This window comes from Oenanthe melanoleuca, chromosome 20 (assembly GCF_029582105.1).
Source record: "Oenanthe melanoleuca isolate GR-GAL-2019-014 chromosome 20, OMel1.0, whole genome shotgun sequence".
NCBI lineage: Eukaryota > Metazoa > Chordata > Aves > Passeriformes > Muscicapidae > Oenanthe > Oenanthe melanoleuca.
In genome coordinates this window covers 8451308-8471582 of record NC_079353.1, presented here as the reverse complement: position 1 = coordinate 8471582, position 20275 = coordinate 8451308, and the positions used below count along the sequence as shown (strand labels likewise).

General features: G+C 46.6%; 1 long non-coding RNA gene across 2 annotated transcripts in view; it reads right to left on the bottom strand.

The window, feature by feature from the left end:
• Positions 1-2499: 2499 nt before the first annotated feature.
• LOC130261319 (uncharacterized) overlaps positions 2500-20275 on the bottom strand; it is an 86653-nt gene continuing 68877 nt past the window's right edge. The window contains exons 2-3 of one of the 2 annotated variants that reach the window (XR_008841971.1): positions 10432-10645; positions 2500-4421 (exon numbers count right to left, since the gene is read on the bottom strand). This is a non-coding gene — a long non-coding RNA (uncharacterized LOC130261319). Of the gene's footprint in view, positions 4422-7362; positions 7746-10431; positions 10646-20275 lie in introns of those variants that run through there. The other variant, XR_008841970.1, reaches the window with a different exon arrangement.

Genomic DNA, 20275 nt, shown 5'->3' with positions numbered 1-20275 from the left:
CTGGCTGTGCTGGGAGGACCCGAATTAGCTCTGGGGCCAGCAGACAGGGCTCGGGGCAGTGCCAGGTGCTGGGGTGACAATACAGAGAGCTGTGAGACAGCTCTTCCAAACTTTCAAACTTTTGTGAGACAGCACTTTCCAAACACAGCAGCTTTAGCCACCCCGGAGAAGGAACCTGCGAGAGATGCCCAGGTTGTCACACACTGCACAGGTTTGGGTGGCTGTACTTGCCCAGCCTGCGGGGCCACCAGACACAGAGGAGGTGTGGGAGAGCCCCGGGGCTGCAGAGCAAGGTCCCAGCTCTGCTCTGGCAGCCCTTGCCATGAGGGGTGGATGTTCCTGGGAAGGGGCAGAGCTCTGGAGCTGCCAGCTGCTGGCACAGGGCCTGGCTCCTCCATGGCAGCAGAGCTGGACAGGTGGCACTGCAAGATGGAAAAGCTGTAAGGGAGTGTTCAGATGAAAAGCTGAAGGAAGGTCAGTGGGTGTGGAAATTCAGATTGGCATCCTGGTGAGGAGGAGGTGGCCCATATTCAGGGGGAGAGCTGCAGGGAAATAAAGGAAGCAGCTGCAGTAAATAAGGTGAATTTGGCCATGTATGGCACCAGCAGACTCACAGGAACGTGATTGAGCAACCAAAGACAAAACCTAGATGTGCTTCTGTCACTATACCAGAAGCTTAAAATATAAGATAATGCCAGGTTTTCCAATCCTGAATAACAATCCCAGAACCAGTAAAGATTTCTTGATTTGGGAAATCACAGGTTCCTGTTTAAAAAAATATAGAGGCAGTACTGTGTTACTGAGCCCTGATAAAGATAAAGGTTATGAACAGCAAATATAAAATGAGATTAGAGAAGTTAGTCAGCTCAATGATCCATGAGGAAGGAATAAAAAGTGGGTTTAAGTACAATAAAAGGCCTCCAGGACCAAGCAGTGCTGGAAGTGTGAGAAGGGCTGCTGCTCTGGGTTTGGTGGGGAGTGGTGCACAGGACCTGCTTCACAAGGTGTTTGTGGGAGAACTGGTCTCTGCTAGTGACCACAAAACAACCTTTAATGCTGTAGTGGGAGAGTGCACACCAAATAAATCCAGTCTGGGGCTCTACAGTTTCAATAAAGGGAACTAGGGAAAAATAAGGTGATTAGTCAATAACAACAAACCAAAAAGGAGCAGGCAGAAAGCAAGGAGCCTGCAAGCAGTCTGGAGGCGATTAAAAAATGCTCTATTAAAGCCTATGCAAAACATGTGCCACAACTCAAAAAGAACTCAGAGGTCCTAAAAAACACCCTGTCTGACTCACTGCTAAGGTTAAGGAGATATCACAGGGAGAAGGTCAGTGTTTTAAAAGTGAAAAAGTTTCCCACATGAGGGGAAAGGAAGAGCCAGAAAACATGGCAAGTGAAGAGTAGACAGAAAGGAGAGCTAAAAAAGATCATGAAGATCTTGCAAAGATCTTGCAAGTATCTTCTAAAAATCTTTATTTAACTATATTAAAAAGAAGAAACTGGCTGGGGAGCCATTTCTCAATACAAAGATGCAACAGGGTGCCAGGGAGGATAAGACATGATGAGACAGCTTGGGCACAGCTGAGTGTTGGTCTCCACTGCTGCAGGTATTTGGAAGAAACTCATGCCCAATAGATCAGAGGAACTGGATCAATGTGACTTTCCAAATGCCTGCTGTACCAGAGGGGTGGCAGGTTGCTGGTGCAGCTCCCAGCTACAAACCAAACTCTGGAAGGGGACCCTGAGAGCTGCAGGGGTGAGTATCACCTCTGTCCCTGCTGGGGTGGCGGGGTCTGCACCAGCAGTGAGCACATGGGCAGCTGGGAAAGAGCCAGCAGACATGGATGCCAAAGAGGGAAAGCATCCCTTGCCAGCAAACTGGGACTCTAGAATATATCAAGTATTCATGTGGATAGAGAGGACCCAACAGACAGAACATATGAAAGATTTTGTCAAAATTATTTTAAAAAGCATTTACATTGCCATGGGATTGAAGCAATATTTCTTTTATGTATTGAAATGTCTTTAAGGATATTCCTGTCTTGTAGGTAGCAAAGTGCAGGGTTTAACAGGCAGTTTTTGAAGATAAATGATGTTCAGCAACCAGATTGCCCAAGAATCTCTGTTGGGTCTGGTTTTATTCAGCACCTTCAGTGTTGGCAAGGGAATGGACAGCAAAATCTCCATGCTCGTGGATAATACTAAACTCTTCTAGGAATGAACACATTTTGCCATTGGCAAAGGGCTCCATAAAAGTATTACAAATGGGAATGAGTAGGCCAAAAGGGCAGCTGGGTTGGGTGTGCTGGGGAAAGCTGCAGGCTGGTGCCAGAGGCCCCTGAATGCTGGCTGGGGTCAGCATGGATGGGACAAATGTGCCCCCACTCCAAATTTTGACCCATTAACATAGCAACAGGCTGTTTCTCTTCTGCTCTCCCCTGAGGCTGAGACCTCATAAGACTAGAGAATACAGAAATGCTTGAGGCAATGATAAATCTTCTTTAGTGGGCTTTTATTTCCTTTTCTTTCACAATATTTTCTTTAGTTTCCTAGCCAAATTTTTTCTAAGGAAAGATTTCTGACTTCCTTTGAGCCACAGCTCAACATCTGTCCACATTGGGGGCTGAAGTAATACACTGTTAAGGGGTTTTGATGTCAAGCCCAAGACCCCACCAGGGATTTATGCAGCTCTCCCCTTTCCTCCCCTCTCCTCTTCAAACAGCCTTTCATTTGCTCTCACTAATTGTGCTGTCATGCCTTTCTTTCTGGCCGGGTTGTGCAGACAGGCTTTCCTGCAGACAGGTTTTGGTGACAGAAGCCTGTGCCATGAGCTGTGCGTGTGCATCGCCGGGCGCTGGGACGGTGCAGGCGTGCATCCAGCCCAGCAGGATCAGCCACTGGCTCCCCTGCCTCCCCCCGAGGTGCTGCTGGATAATCACTGCCAGCAGGGAGACTCCCAGCCCACCCACACACACCACTTGCTCCTCAAAGTGGGCAGGGAAAGATCAACAGGAAAACTGAAGGGGAAAGTGTTCAGGATTGGGCACAAGGACCCTGCAAAGCCTAGTGACTGTTGGGGTACCAACAAGCCATCCCCCACTCTTACACGTGCTGCTCTATTGTGCCATCATCAAAATCTGAATGGTATGAAAAATAAGCACAAACCTTGGATGGTCCAGACTGACTTCAGAAGCCAGCTTGTAGAGAGGTGATGTGAAGTGGCATGGCAGCATATACCATCCCTGAGCCCGCAATGTTCAGCTGTGGTAACCTGATCTAGGTGATAGGCTGAAAGCAGAGCAAGGTGTGAGTCCCTGCTGCAGATATTCCCACAGCTCAGCAAAGAAATGTGGGATGTGAGTCCATATCCCTTTTGTGCATATGAAGGCAGCAAGCTCAAGGACTGGATACTGCTTAGTTTCTGCTCGGGGGGATACAGAGCTGGCTGGAAGGAGCCAGAATACATGAAACACGATAACTGGAAAAAATACAAACCAGAAGATGGGCTGTTTAATGCACTACAGATCCAGCAAAACAACCAGAGCCGAACAAAAAACATTCCTCATATAGGAACAAAGATACCAGCTCAACCCAGGGCAAACCTGGAAGGAGAAGGGTGTGTTGTGTTTTGTTAGCTTATTTGTCTCCAGGCACTGCGTGGGTCAGACCAAAGCCTAAAACGTGGTGGGTGTTTCCTCCTTTTATTGCATCTCTCCTCTCTGAAGTGCTGCTGCCAGCCCCAGCACCTCCAAGTTTGGTATCTATGGCCTCTGCCCTTGTTCCTCTGCTCCATCTGGCCTTCCTGCTGCTCCTGGTCCCAGCTCCCCCCAGCCCTGAGGTCTACTAATTCAGTAAGCAGAGGGAAGGAGAGTTGCTGTCACCTTTAATCACACAGTAAAGTAGAGACACAAAGGTAAGGTCTCCACCCAGCTCTGATGGTTTGCAGAATGAGTAGCTCTGACAGGTCACCCACCCAGAAGAGCCTGTTGTCTGTAGGGAGACAAGATATCTTTGGGTGGGCTGAGGTGAGACCTCAGGTGCAGCAGGAGCAGCACCAAGAGCATTGTTCTTCCCTTGGACCTACCAGGACAAATTCAGTTTCCAGATAAGCAGGAATCACACCAGTGCCTTTCCTGGGAAGTTTTCCATTTTTCTTCAGGTACTTTTCAGCCACTCTCACCACTAATCCTCCTCTCCTTGCCACAACGACAAGAGTTGCAAGGAGCCATTTCTGCTTGTAAAGCTTGTCTGCAAGGGTCTGGGGAAATTGTCAGGGTCAGGTGCCACGGCCCCAGAGTGACAATCCTGTCACCACCCCCATGGCAGTGTCCCATCTCACTCACAGCTCCCAGGGGTCACAGCCATCCTTCTGTTCTCACTCAAAATCACAGCTGACTGCTGGTGCATGATGTGACCTCCTGCAGCAACACAAATAAAATGTCAGCACTACGACTATTAATAGTGTTTCTATTCCTGCTGCCATTATGATTGCTTTTGCTACTATTAGTAATAATATTTACATATGCAAAACCACAGATGCAAAACAGATGTTTTGGTTGGGATCTCTGAAAAAAACCTTGTCTCTGCCACATATATTTATGACAAAGATGGAGGGTTAACCACACAGAGTGCCATATAGAGAACAAATAGATGGGGAAAAAGAATGAAATAATTCCTTCCATATTCCTAACAGAGGCCAAAACTTATCCATCCCGTCTCTCTGCTTCTCTCCTTTCCAGCATTTGAGACTCTTCCAATACCAGGCCAGGGATGGTTTCCATATTTGTTCAGACTTGTCTAGTTTTATTTTCCAGTTCAGCTATTTTTTCAGATGCAGCTTTTCATGATGGATGGAAAATACAAAAGGAATTGCTCATCTGCTCCCTGCAAGCTTTTTCCTGACCACTGGGAAGCTCAGGCACTATTCCAGCCCTGGACTAAACCTTGCCTTGTGGAGAAAACTTGATCCTTGTTTGCTGAGTTCACACGTCTGGGAATAATTTAAGCTAAGGGGAAAAGTAAAAGTGAGAAAGACTACCACTGTCTCTGAGCCCACCTCATTCCCTCCAGCATGCAGCCCTGCCTGGGAGGATGGCTGTGGCCATAAATGAGGAATGATCACATTTCCACAGCTGGCCAATACTGGAAAGCAAGAGAGTGGCAGCTCAGGGCAGGGCAAGAGTTTTGGTACTTTCACCCAAGCTTGTTTCACAGAAACAGGAAATAACAGAATCTACCAGCACCAGGGCATCCCCCTCTGCTTTGGCAGTGGCTGGTGTGGGACTCAGGAACACAGCCAGGAGGGTGAGGAAAAGCAGAACGACAAGGCTGAAACGATTATCTCTCTTAAATGCATTCATGAATAGCCTTTGTTGGAATTATGCAGAGCCCCACCAGCACAAGCAGCTTCCCTGGGAGCATGCTTTGGCCTCTTATCGATGCATTTACAGTTGTGTGAACAGCAGATATTCTCCTGCATCCACAGATCTCCTGTTTGTGGCCAACTAACTAACTTCAGTCCTTTTCTACTGGCAAACACCCTCGAGGACACCCCAGCATCCCTGAGCAGCCCCAGCTGCTCCTTCCATGAACAGGAGGAGGAGGAGGAGAAGGAAGGCTCAATCTGCTCTGCAACAGTACAGCAATTCTTGAGCAGAGAAAGCCGCCAGACAGCAAAGGAGTGCAGCATCCCTGAGCACTCATGAGTAATAAAGTGCCCCACAAACTAAAGAGCCCCCAAGTGCTACTGAGGTCTAAGTAGTCCCTGAATACTCACATCTCTCTCAGGTCAAATTCCACTCTTTAAACCAATCCCCATTACATTTTACACATCGGGCTGTAGAAGGCCTCTGAGGGGCTGTTAGAGTCTATTGTAGGGGAATAAAGAAAGTGTCAAAAAGACTTTTAATGCCCAGTTAAAAGTGGCCAAAATACAGTCTGCAGTTACCTGATAAGCTGCAAGGTCTCTATTGGGAGAAGTATTTTGGTTTTTCAATTGTCTCAACCCTTGCATACTTGCAAGAGGCTGGCCTTAGCTCTGAATCAAAGCTTTGTCAAGTACATTAAAACATTATTAAAAGCCTGGCTTTTGTTCCATAAAGACTTTTAATGCTTGCTGGTTTGGTTTTGGTTCTTTTCTTTATAATGTTTAAGACCAGTAACTGTTGAAGATACCAGAGCACTGTGGATTGCTGCAGCCTCTCTGTGGTTTGCAGCATCAATACATTTTCCAGCACAGTGGCTGTCCTGCCACTGCCATGCCCACTGTGCAGGTGTGGGAATCAAAGTGCTCAGGGGGATTAACAACTCCGAGATGAATAACAGGGCAGGGCCAGAGCCTGAGGACAATGCCTGAGTCCTGTGTTCATGGACTCTACTCATTGCAAGAGAAAATCTTCACAGTCCTCTCTTGGTGCAAATTACCCTCTTTAAAGGGAAACTTGGGAGGTTTCAGCTACTTACTGGTTCACCTACTTACTGGTTTCATGAGCAATTACCTAATGGGAATGGACTACACTGGTGTCCATGGCTCTGGTGGTATTTTTTCTGTAGATATTTGGACATCAAAAAATTAGATATTTGAACAGCTAGAGTTTGGGGTTTTTTTAAAAAGCAGGATCTGTAATACAGTCAAAGATTCAGCCTCAGAGTGTCAACAGACAAGAGCTGCCAAGCTGCTGAAAGCAGGGTGTTTTTTACCATCCAGTGTTTGTTCCTCTGCACTATGAGTGCTCTCCGGGGTGGACAAGCCCTGTGGTGTTGTTTTGTTGCTATTGCTGTGCTTTGGGAAGGGTGTTTGCATAGTAGCAAGCAAGGCCAGCACACAAAATTAATGACATTTGAAGTTCAGTGCAAGTCTTGACTGTCAGGAATGCAGCACTGAAAACACAACTTTAAGCTTCCATATTGCAAAACCTATTAACTGCTTTACCGTTTTTGCAGTCGTGCCAGCTCACTCATACTGGAGCTTTTACCAAGGCATGACAGCTCATTTGTTTAGCTTGGGCCAGGCTTAAAGTTCTGATGAAGCCTAATCTTGTGACCTGTATTTATTTTGGCCAGGGATGCCTTTTGCACAGACGACTTCCTATCCTCCCTAATCTTTCCCGCAGGAAAGGAGCTGGGAGTTACGAGTCAGGGGAGGAAGGCAAAGCCAACCAGACATGCAGGGAGAGGGAAACAAGAACTGCACATGTCAGTGAAGTGTTCCAGGCTCCGGGACCCTGTCTGTTGGGGAAGCAATTAAAGGGGGAGTCAGCACCTCTGCCATCAGCATCTGAGATGTATCAAATCCATTATGGTTTTTCATCTGAAAATATGGCTGGCTGTAACTTGGACAGCTTCACAGCTTAAGGATGGAAATGTCTCCTCTTATCACACATTCCACAGAAACACAGAAGAATTTTGTGGGTATAAACCCCCTGCAAGCCCATGGGATGTGTCACAAATTCCCCACATCTGTCAGTCCCCCATGGAGCAAGCTGGCTCTCAGCAAAGTGCCTGTGGAAGGAGTTCTTCTCTCTCCTGTGTGACAATAGAGGGAGGACAGACCTATGTCAGGCAGCCCAACACTTCCATAATGTGAAATCCCTCACTTCTATTTCCTCTAAAACTAACTCAAGAAACACATTTAAGTACCCACCTTGGGCATCAGGCTTTCACCAGCCCTCTAAAATCTGCCTCTTCACATCCCTGCAACCACAGGCTGCTTGAACATTATGTGCCCATTTACTGGAAATTCTCTGAAAGAAATCAGGGAAGGTGGAGTTGGTTCCAGTCTTCACCCTCTGCTTTAACATGCAGGACAACACCAAAGTCTTGGAGAAGCCCCATCAGGACCCTTCTGGTCCCTTACTGCTTGAGCTACACCAGAGAACACCCAACCTTCCCCTTGGCCTCACCTCCAGCTACCCTAAACAGTAGCTGTAAGAATAAAGGCGGGGGAAAAAAGAGAGAAAACCTCAGCACACCCTTCTGGTTGTTCTCTAGAAGAAAGCCAGAACCCCATGGTGGCATTTACCCAGCTCTGAAGGCACAAGTCACCTGGGACATGACTCTTTTTCCACTGGAAGCAGGATGCTTGAACTGTTTTCTAAAAATGTCTTTTCTATCAAGTTTTGAAGCAACGTGATAAAGCACAAACCTGCCTTTCTAATGCAGCAGTGAGAATCTGCACCATGCTGCCACTAGAAATGCTGGCGACCTTCACAAAACCCCTACTTTATATTAAGAAATAGGGCTCTGAATGCAGAGCTGTAGCAATGGGGCAGAGGGGCTTTTTGAAAGACAAAACTCCAGTTTGGTTTCTGCTTGATGTCTTGAGTTTAACCAATTCCCATCAGTTGAAATAAAAAATTTCTGAGTAGCTGGAAATATTTCCTAGTTTCATTCCCATGGAAGAAAAGTGCTTAAAAGCATTCTAAGGTTAATGGGAACATGATGAAAGAGATATTTCTGCAGAGCAGCATTTTGAATATATGCCTCCTTTAAATATATTTTCCAAGCATTAAAGCAGAAAAATTTGGGATAGAGTTCACATCCCTCTCAAACCTCTGGAAATTGGGTGGCAGGGAACCAATCTATTGCACTGCTGCAGGGATGCTCCAGTTCAGGGCTTAAAGGCTCTGCAGTAACTGTGCTGAGAGTCAGCACCTCCATGAGAAATCTCCCACTGACTGGGAAACAGAGCACCCACGTGTACTCTGATAAAAGCCTGAAACCCAGCCCAGCCGCACAAAAGGTATGTGCACTCTGCCTGCAGGGATTTGTCCAGGAATGACATCTTTCCAAGGCTGCCTGACACTTTTTCCCTCAGAAGGGGTTATCCTAACATTTTCCTAATTAAGCAACTGGGGAGCATGTGAGCATCCTGCACACCTAATTCCCATCTAGCCACTGGCCAAGAACTGGGATTTGGGGAGATGGTGAAGTTGATCAGTAGCAGGGTGACACTTGCCTCCCAGTGTCAAGCAGCCTGTCCCAGAGGTGCTTTACAAACCCAGAGGTGCACAGAAGCCCAGAAGACATTAATTACTAAATCAGGGATGATTCTCCCTCCCATCTGCTCAAAAGGGGCTGGGATTTGCAGAGGGGGTAACATCAGCTGCATACAAAGGTTGATAATGCAATCATACATATATCATGTTAATTAATTGTGCCCCCATTTAAAGAAAAGAGAAACATGGCCATAATAACAGTTTAATAATTAATGTTTCATAATTATATTTTTTGTGGTCTACAAATATACTGACATTGGATTAAAGTGGTTGCAAGTGTTTTTATAAGTTTGTCAAACCCACAAGGAAAGTTAGGAGATAGCCTGAATAGGCCACTGGCTTTTAAAATACTTGACAGCTGCTTAATGTGCCCTGTGCATTGAGTTTAGGTCTACAACAACTGCCTTGCAAAGTTACCCCTCAGCAGAACTGTGACCAGTAACAAGAAACCTTAAATAGGCTCCAGCATCAATGCACATTCTAAAAGGGACGTGTTTTTTGCAGAGAACACATGCACAAGTCTCACTGGTGGTTTGCTGAATCAGGACAATAAAGTGGGAGCTATTTTCTGCCCCTGCCTTGTCTTTTCTAAGGCACTGAATTTTAAATACCCTGCCAAAGAGGAGCTCTGATCTCACCACTGATGTGCTCTTGTCCCCTCTGCTCCAGTGCCACCCTGCCTGGGTGTGTCACAGCCCAGAGGTGAGGGCAGATCAAATCCACTGCACACTCCCACATTATAAATGTTAGCAGACAAGCTCCTCTTGACCCCTCAAGTTTCTGCCACGGGAAAATGCTGGAGACTCATTTCCTCCAAGAACAAACAGCAGTTCCACAGGGCAGGGCAAGGCTCTGCTGAGGAGCTCCCTTTGCAGTGCAGGTAAAGTTGTGCAAACCAAGAGCAGAGTTCACAAAGATTGTCAAGCTGGGGACAGAAGTTTTGCATTTCTGTTGATTTAGTTGAAGTGGCACAGAAGGCTCAGGGAAGAAGGATGAAAAGAAAGGCTGTGCTGATGGACTGCCTGACTGAGTTAGTGAGAAGCAATTGGAGGTTAGCAGAGCAAACATGGTGTGCCTGCAGGCAGGGAGGCTGTGTCCCCCTTCCTGGTTTGTGTTTAGGGGACACAGCCCTGCCAGCACTGTGCTGTGGATGGACGGATGATGGATGGATGGATGGATGGATGGATGGATGGATGGATGGATGGATTCTGCAGAGCTCCTCTGTACCTGCTGGACCATGGACAGCCTGGGGCAGCTCCCACTTAATTTCTGTCTCTCCTGGGAGTGCTGTGCCCAGCATCTGGACCCTGCACAGCTCCTGTGTCTGGACAATTACATCCCAGCAGCTCCCTGCAGCTCCCTCATGAGAACAGAACGAGATGCAGAGAAGTGAAAGCCACAAGGAGAAGGCAATGGATGCTTTATCACTTACCTGTGGCTCAGTGGATCTTTGCCTGTGCAGAGCACATGTGCAGAGAGACAATCCTCACCGTGCAGTTTAGCAGCATTCCCAGCATGTGTTTTTAGGAAGCCAGGATGATGTTCAGGCACTGATCACCCCTCAAGGCCACCAGCCATCACCATGGCCCATGATGTCAGTCTCCAGAAGACAAGCAACACCTTGCAGCCCCACATGCCATGTTTATCTGAGAAAGGGCAGGAAAAGGATTTAGGGTAGCTGTGTTCAGACATTCATTACCAAACCATCTTAATGCAGGGCGGTGAAGAGGCAGCCTAGCTCCCATCCCAGCATCCACAGCCACCTCCTCTCCCGAGCTCCAGGCTGCCACTCTGACCAGCAGGCTCTCCACACTCAGCCTCCATCTGCAGCCAGCACAGTTGGCTCTGCAAGGTCTTTAATTCATCATCACCCCTGACCTGCACCACTCCCTGCAGGGAGCACCAAGGTGTGTGACCCCAGCCTGTCCCTGGCCCGAGCATCCCCAGCCTGAGCTCTCCAGCCTGCCAGCAGAGCAGAGCAGAGCAGAGCAGAGCAGAGCAGAGCAGAGCAGAGCAGAGTGTGTCACACTTCTCAAGAGTGACAAATTGCCAGGAAGGGCCACCCCCCCCTCCCCCTGCACCCCGGCCCTGCTATGAGCAGCCCAATTCCCCCGTGCCGCATTAACAGCTAATAAAACAATAGAGCTTTTAGTTGGCAACTTCAAAGGGTTCTCAGGCAGATGAATGAATTTCGCATTTCTTCACTTGGTGTCAACACTGAGGGAGAGAAGGGCAGGCCGAGGTCGAAGGCTTCAGCAGGCAGCAGCAAACAAATTCAGCCTGGTATTCAGGCTACTGCAGAAAATGGAATGGGAAATCAGCTAAGCACCTAGCAAGTATCAGGATTTTCTCCCACTCAGCTCATCCACTTCAGCTGCTCTATTATTATTTTTTTTTAAATATTGTAAAAATTAAATAAACCTCCATAGTTACACCTAAACCATGAGCCAGCAGCAGCTCATTTCAGTGTGGAGAATCTTTAGGCAGCCTGGCCCAAACCCAAGCAAACATAATTATTTTCAGCAACACAATTGTATTTGGTAAATGTGCCTTGAGGTCCCACAGCTAATTCACAACTATGTGTCCATCTACAAAATACATTCTGCAAACCATTAGCTCATTATCATGTATAGCCACAACGAGAATCTACACGAATTAAGCTATGAATTGAGTGACTAAGGGTGGGTTAATACTGCTTAAAAGGTATTTCCAGTTTAGGACTTCGAGAAGGGAGTACAAAAAAAGCAGGAGAAATGGAGAGAATAATATTGCATAGCTCAAATCATAGAATCACAGAGTTGTTTGGGGTGGAATGGATTTTAAAGCTCATCTCATTCCGAGCCCCCTGCCATGGGCAGGGACACTTTCCACTACCCCAGGCTGCTCAGAATTCCATCCAACCTGGCCTTGGACACTTCCAGGGAAGAGGCAGCTACAGCTTCTCTGGGCAGCCTGTGCCAGAACCTCAGCACCCTCACAGGGAAAATTTATTCCTTATATCTAATGTAAATCTTCCATCTTTCAGATTAAAACCATTCCTAGCACTATCTTCCTGTGTAAAAAACATACCTCACTGGCCATGTAGATAAAGATTCTCCTGCAGGTTGCTCTCACATGGAGCGAGGAAAACCCAGAGCTCAGGACCACAAATTGCACCTACAAAAGAGGTACTCCCTGGTGGAGGAGACAGTCAAAGACACCAAAGACTCAACCAGCCAAACCTTCCCTAGGGGTGGAGCCTAGAGGGCAGTTTGGAAGGAAATAGGGATGGAAAAGATTTTAAACAGATGAAGCATCATTTCATAAAACTGCCACAAGCAACACGGCTCAGTTTCTTATATTTCTCCTCTTTTTTTCTGACCAACTTTCATTAAGTCACAGCCTTTACCCCCACACAGTATCAAATCTGATTGTTCTGTGCATGGCTTTTTTTTTTTTTTTTTTTTTTTTTTTTTTTTTTTTTTTTTTTTTTAATCCTTATGTAGTACATGATACCCAAAACAACAGGAATAAATTATTCTAGTTTTCAGAGCTGGCATGTTTTAGCCTCTTGAACACCACTGTCTATATTCTACATCACTTCCAAGTACAGCCCAAATGGCTTGTTGCGCAAAACAACTTTAAAGGTTGCAATCATTTATGTCACACTCAAATCTGCTGCCAGATTGTCAAAGCATTCAGCATTTGGATGTCCTGGCAGCCAGGCCTGCACTGGACACTTTTCCAGGGGCTCCCTGTGGCCGTGCAGGGGCAGTGTTTGGAGGCAGGGAGCTCCTGGGGAGCTGTGGCAATGCTCAAAAGCAGCAAGAGGGGAGGGAGGCTGCCTCCTGATAACTGAGCTGACAATTTCTAGGTTCTCTAAAACCAGACCCTTCCAAGAATGCCCTTTGTTCAGCAGTTGCTCCATTCAGTCTCTCTCCCTGTTTGCTTGTAATTTATTTCTTCTAAAAGCCTTGCCCTAGGCTGGCAGAAAATGAAAACAAGGAGCCAGATTTTCTTTTTTTTTCCCCTCACTTTTGCTCTTTCATCAAGAACAGTGAAAATTTGGCACAGTCAAATATTTTGTTCAGCTCTTTCTTTCAGTCTTTGAAGTCCCCTAAAGCCTTAGTAGGAGTCTAAGCTTCCACTCACATCTGCTTTCCATGAAGCCATTTACCGCACTTTATTTGTGCCATATTAGATTTTTCAGGACAGGGACAGAACTAACGAAGCATTTACATTCTTGAGAAAGTGGCATAGATACAACTACCATGTTACTCTGATAGAAACAAACTATAACTGACAGATTTCAAGTTCTCAAGCAAGGAGCCGTGTCATGCCACAGGCAGCTAAGACTCCTGAGCTGTTGATTACCTCGTTTCTTCCTAATGCTCATTTAATATCAACCACCCTTGTGGGAGTCCAGAGTATTCCTCTGGCTTCCTTGGAAGGTTTAAGACCCCCCTGGCGGGGTCCCCAAAGACCCTTGAATGAGACCCAGGTGTCTTGGGGGCTGGATTTGGCTCCTTGGAGCAGTTTGCCAACATTGAGAGAAAAAATGCAAGCCACAAAAGTAAATGGAGTGTAAATTAGACTGTTAGAATGTAGAATTAGCAGATTTCTAGAATGTTTGTGATAAGGGACACGTGGCCAAGATGGAGAATGGGGGGTGTGGATATTCTTCCTCCTTCTTCTCCGTGTCATCCATGCTGGGTGACACGCTGGCACTCTTAGATTGGACAAGAACAGATCTGGACCATGTAACAAGATTGTATTGTATTGGGGGTCATTTGTAAATACCTAGTACGTAGTTTAGACTATAAAAGATAAGTCCTGCCTCTGCCAGGCAGATTCTGCCATGGACGTCTGGCGAGCAGACTGCTGTTCGCTGGACAAAGCATTCCTGAGATAAGGAACAATAAACAACCATGAAAACCTCTAAGAACAGCCTCCTGCAGTCTCTCATCGGCGGGCATTGGAAAGAGCTGGGGTCCAAACCACCTGCATGTCCACCAGAGGTGATCTCAGGTCTAAGGAGACACCTCAGGATGTGACATTTGGCGTCCTCTGGGTGGGCTGCAGCCTACAAAGGTGGGTACGGACCCCTGGACCCTGAAAACCCAGCTCGAGAAGATGCACACAGCTGGAGGAGACCCCCTCAGGCAAAGACATTTGATCACCTGGTTGGTCCTTGTAGCCTGCAAAGGCAGGTACAGACCTCCAGAAGACCGAGCTTCAGAAGAGGCACGCCGTTGAAAAGGACTGCGGAGGAGATTTTTGGCCCTCTGCCAAGAAAAGCCGCGGTCCAGACGCGAGTCGGAGAGGAGGTGCCCCGGGAAGCCTCGCTCCTGTGCACTGCTGGTCAGTTTCAGGAACCTCCGAATCGATTTTGGACAAATTGCTTTTGGGTAAGACGGTTCAGATTCAGATACATCATAGGAACAATATAGGCAGAACTCTCAGCCAGGAACAGCTCACTTTACTATCCATTTTGAAAGTTTTAGCTTTTGTTCATCCTGTCTCTGTCACAGAGAAGGAATTCTGAGATTTGCTTGTGTGGGTGAAGCTTCATTACCCACAGGCAGAAACAAATGTACTATTTACAGCAGGATTCTGGCAAAAAGTTAATTGTGGTTGATATAAGTCTGTAACTCTGAAAGATAAGGGAGTGAAGGACTCCCGAAAGTGTAGCTTTATCCAGTCTCTCCTTGGCAGAAAGCAATTAAAGTCCCTCAGAGACTGGGGAAGGATTCTCACCTAGCTATGAGCTGGGGGAGGGAAGTTTATGGCTGCCGTGCCAGCAGCAGCGGGTTCAGCAAAGGATCTTTTAACGGTAGCACAAGTTATGTTAGAGGCATTGTCTGCTGAAAAAATAAAGGTTTCTAGTCCTCTGAAGGCCATAGAGGGTCTCTCAGGACTTGAAAAGGGGACATCCAGCCAGCAGCTGGTGTCTACACAAACTGTCTGCCAGCAGCAGACCAGTTCGTCTTCGGACATCCTAGATTCCTCAGATTCACCCAAATTTCTAGAATTACCTGAACCTAACCCTAAATCGGGAAAACTCAGAATGGAGGTTTTTCCAAAGAATTTTGACGATTTAGACTTTTGTTTTTTCAATCCCTCAAAAATGACCTCACCACCAGCAGGGAGGCAATTGCATTCTACCCCGGGAGCGGTGGGGGGATCAAGGGAGGGAGATGAAATGGGACACACGATACCTTATACTTCTACAATGCTAGAACAGACAATTCGTGGTGCTGCGGGAATACACAGAGTAACTGCAACGCCATCGGGATTTCAGATCAGGGACACTTTTACCGGCTTTGACACCACTTTCGCGGAGAGGGACGCCACAGATCTCGGAAAGCGGGGCGGGGGGGACAGGAACGCGCGCAGTGGCGGGGGGTGGAGATATGAGTATAGAAACCGCAGCACGATTCATTGTCCATGGAAAAACCCCGTTGGTCAGTGGCGCCTCATGGGGAACCCAGGCGGAGCGACCCCCAGGGGCGGCGGGATCGATCCCTGACGCGGCGGGCGGGGGAATTTCTCGCGGCCGGGGGGAGGTGGCTCCGGGCGGGATCGGCGCGGTGCGATTCACGGGGGTGGCGCTGCCCATGCCGGGGACGGGCTGGGTCTCGGCTGCCGGCACAGGAGCGGCGGCGGGGCCAGCCACGTCCGGGGGGGGGCGGGTCACACCCGGGAGGGAGAGCAGGACAGCCCGACCCGGGAGCGGCCGGCGACGCATGCGTGGTTCGACCTAAGCGTAGGGAACACATGCAGGCGCAGCGCCTGGAGATGCCAACATCCCCGAACACGAAAGTGACAGGAACAGAACAGGGACACTTAAATGTAGATAGGCATCACGGCATGCGGGCACGAAAGCCAAAATTTAGTTCGGAGAGCAGTGATTCCAGCGTGGCGGGGCCGGAGATGAGTCACCACAGGGTGGAGCCGGCCCGTGCCGGACGGAGGCGCGGTGGACGGGCTGCGGCTGCAGCGGCCCCGGCCCCGGCCCCGAGCAGGAAGCGCGCGGCAAACACAAAACCCAGAAATGTCAGCGATGCAGGGAAAACTGTTTCAGGAAAAGACAGATTCAAAAAGGGAAAAAATTTCATGCTTTGTAAAGTCAAAAGAGAAAAATTTAACAACTTTTAAGCAATTGCAGGCAGCTGCCCGAACGGAGCTGATTCAAAGAAAACCCGGGCACAGCAGCGTGAGGTCCCCAGCCCAGGGATCACAGAGAGGAGGGGGAGCACCGCTGCCCCGCTCCCAAAAAAGGGCTCCGACAGTACCCCCGCTGCTCTCCCCTGCCCTGCACGGGTCAAGTGCTGCTGAGGGGAGGAGGAATGGGGGATGGAGAGACACCAAGAGCTGTTTTTATCTATATTGTGGAGAACAAGCAGAACGAGGGAAATTGATAAGAAACTCAGTTTTATTTTCAGTTCTTGCATGTTAAACTAAGGTGTTTGTTTTTGTATTGTTAAAAAGATGCTGAAATTTTAAGAGTGATGAAGGTATTTTAATAGTATTAGGTATTTTAATAATTGAAGGTATTATAAGGTATTTTGTATTTTATTTGAATACACATCATCTATATTTAGTGATTTGTTATTTCTCAGATATGAGTGTACGTTTATTTAAATGTCAACATTGAGTTTTAATTTTCCTATAGTTAATTGTTTCAAAGAAACCAGTTTCTAAGTATTTGCAATACTGTCAATATAAATCAATAGATTTCGAATTCTTGTAAGAAGCTTGCAGATTTATGTTTTGCAGATTTATGAATATTTTAGTTTTCCCTTCAAATCAAATTGCAATGGATTTCTAGTCTACATTTTTAAAATTATCACACCCTCACTGCAACTTTCATTTACAGTTATTGAGGGATGCTCGAGTACCTGTAGGAAAATGAAGGTAAATGTCCTGCAAAAGGGAGAGCTTAGATGAAAGCCTAATGAAAGCAAATTGTGTCTGGACAGAAGCTGAATCAGAAACTGTATCAGTGACACAGAACACTGTCAACAAGATAATGGCATCACGCTGCTGATGAACTGCTAAAGCATTTCTTTTACAAGCAGAAGACTAATCCCCTGACAATGCTCCATTCCAAGACCTCTGTTGCTATTAGAGCAGGGAAAGGGTGTTGACTGAATCTCTATCAGGAGGATCCTGACAAAGCCTAAGGGAAGATTGATTATCCCGCTGTTTTCTATTTTGTACTTCTCTCTTCAATAACCAAATCCCTCCGCTAAGAAATGTTTGTCTACTTCTTACAGAGAGTATTGTTGAAAGACTTCTAAGTCAGAAGTGATAAAGTAGCAACTGAGACAAACATGCCTTGGAGGAGGCAAGATCAAGAGCCCAGCAAGCTCATCCTTTGAGCATGATCTCCAATGGCCTTCTGAGTTAACGAGGGGGAGTTTGTTAAAAAGCCGACGGAACTTGGAAAGTTCATCACAGGATTGCCTATCCAAGCTCAGCACAGCTCCCATCACTGAAGCTCATGGAAGAAACATTTTCTGGAATCCAGCCCTTTGCCATCCAGGCAAAGGACCAAATCACAATCAAACTGCAAAGTATGAAATGTGCTTGGATTCGTTCAGGCTTGAGAGGAAAAAGTCACTTACTGGTTGAGCTTGATCACAGGGGCTCTGCATCAGTGGGTGAAAATCTTCATAATATTGCTTAATATTACTAAGGGCAGAAATGGCCAGATCAGTCTCTTACCTGTGGCTTTGAGCAGGCAAATGCCAATTTTGTTGTGTAAACAGACATGGAAATCACACCCCATGTACAGCTATGAACAGCTGCATGGAAGGTGACAGCACAGCCTCCTACCTCAGTTTTTCTCTGTACTTGAAAGTGAGAATGGAAGTTATTTATTACATTCTGACACTGAGAGGCAGGACTGTGGATACAGGAGGCTCATCCTGGTTTTGATGGAAAGCATGGAGAGGGTGCATATCCCTCATCTTTGTAAAACCCCCCTCAGTTTCTCCCACCTCGAGCTGAGCACTGCTGGACCACTCCCTTCTGATCTTTCTTCCTAACACTTTCTGCTTCTTCATCTCTTCCATGGAGGATGTTTTCAAGGATGGAGGGTATTGGAATAACCCACAAGATAATCACTGCAGTTCCCAGAAGATGACAGCCCTGCACCTCCTCCTTTGTAAAAGGTCTCACATTTCTGCAGGACATCCTCACTGCTGCCACATGTTTTGCTGCTGAACTGCACAGCCCTTACACAAATATTGAGACATGATTCAGGTGTTTAAAAGTAGCTTGGACCCCAAAGCCTTCCCCAGCCAGGGCAGGGGATCAGATGCCCCATCAGTGTTCAGGTGTCCCCTGCCCAGAGAGACCCAGGTCTTGCTGGGAGGTGCTTTCAATCCCTGGAGCAGGGGCTGAGGTGGATGTCAGGAGGTAGGGGCCCAAGAAAGGGATGCTTTCCCCTGCTGCCCTAGAGATCTGAATTATTTCATGATGGCAGAAAATAAGGAGAGGAAAAAACCACAGCACTATGTTAAAAAAAAGAAAAAAAAAAAAGAAAAAAAGAATAACACGATTTTAAAAAATGCTGTGCCATGTAAAACCCTCTGCTTTGTTATTATGAGAGTTCCCAGCACTGATAATTTCTCCTAGTTGCTGGTTTGTAAGTTACTTCTGAGTAGAAAATTCAATTACATGGGCCAAGTCAACAATAATGTTTTTCCTGGCAATAGTTCATTTTGCCAGTGGAAACATTTTCCCCCCTCGCTTTTCTGGATTCAGCTCTGCAAAGTTGCTAAATTCTTCCAGATCTCTGGTCTGATGTGATCATAAATATCCTGATTGTATTCGACTGATTGACAGACTGGGGATGGATTAAGTGGGGATTACAGCCTGGAATGATCAAAATGTGCTTTCATGGTTAGTAACTCTGCAATAAGTCATAGTTCCAATGTACATTAACTATATAATCTAATTAACATGGCTGTTTATGTATATAATATTATTTTTAAAACTTTTTAATAAAAGAGGTTTTAAGGAGAATTAAATGTTGTTTAAAATATAAGAACCTGTTCCTTGAATGAACAGTAGTTCAGGGTTTGCTGTGTTGTTAAGACGACTAACAAAACTCTTTCTTACTATTAAAATGAGATTTGAGCAGCATGATGGGTCTAATCCTACCCTAGCTAATAAGTGTGTAAACTCAGGTTTTCTCTGTTTTATTTAAAGTTACTTGAGGTGTAGTAATTCAGGGCATAATTTAGTCCATTAGTATTAGAAAACTACTTTTTAATCAACTGAGAATATTAAATATAGGTCCATATATATATGTAACAAAAAGTATTCTAATGTGCTCAGCACTCACAGATCTCACAGCTGTCATTATTTACTGAGCAGGAGCAGCAGGAATTAGCTTTATGAGTACAAATCTAAAACGTTTTACTGCACAGGTTAACACCCCCCATACATACCTAATGATATCAAACTGAATGAAACAATTCATCAAGGCCAAACTCCCAACTACAGCAATGTGTTCAGCAGCTGTACTTGTGAGTATAAAAAGAGCTGGCTACTTGATGGCAAGGGCAAGGAATTATAGTGGAAATGTTTTGCAGTTGTCCATAAAAAATGAAATCTGAAACAAGTAAATATTTTGCAGGACATTGGGTTGTCTGCTGTCTCTGATGCACCAGTCTCAAAGGCAGATTCTCAGAGCTGTGGATCATATTGCTCTGCAGCTATGGTGCTCCTCCAACACCCTTTTTCAGTTTTCAGATTTTGCATTTTTCACTTGAGTGGTTCCCAAGCCAGTTTAATATGGTGTGTAAGCAGTGCTGGGCCAGGTCCAAGGCAGCCAGGGTGAGAGGGATTCCTTCTGCCCTGCCCTCCTCACACCCACATTGCTCTCCTCCCTTCACTGCATGGCCAGCTCCTCACCTGTGTTCTTACAGCTTTTTTCTCACCTGAAACCTTCTAAAAAGGAGCTGAAAATTTTCAGTATGTCCAGCTGTTGGCTTCTGATGTCCCTTCCTGCTGCCCTCCTGGTCAGAGGATGTGCCCAAGGGACAGCCTGCTCTGGTGTGTGGCCACCACTGAACCAGGGTCAGGACAGGCACCCCTGACCCAGGCTCAGGACCTGACCTGGAGATCAGAGAAGGGATCAGCCCTCTGCACATCCCAGACTTGGGGGCAGGGCACAGATCACAACTCCACTGGCTGTCACAAAGATCAGGGATGCCTTGAGACTGACCTTGCACAAGTCAATCTATAAACACCAGGACGAAATCCCCTTCATCACACTGCTG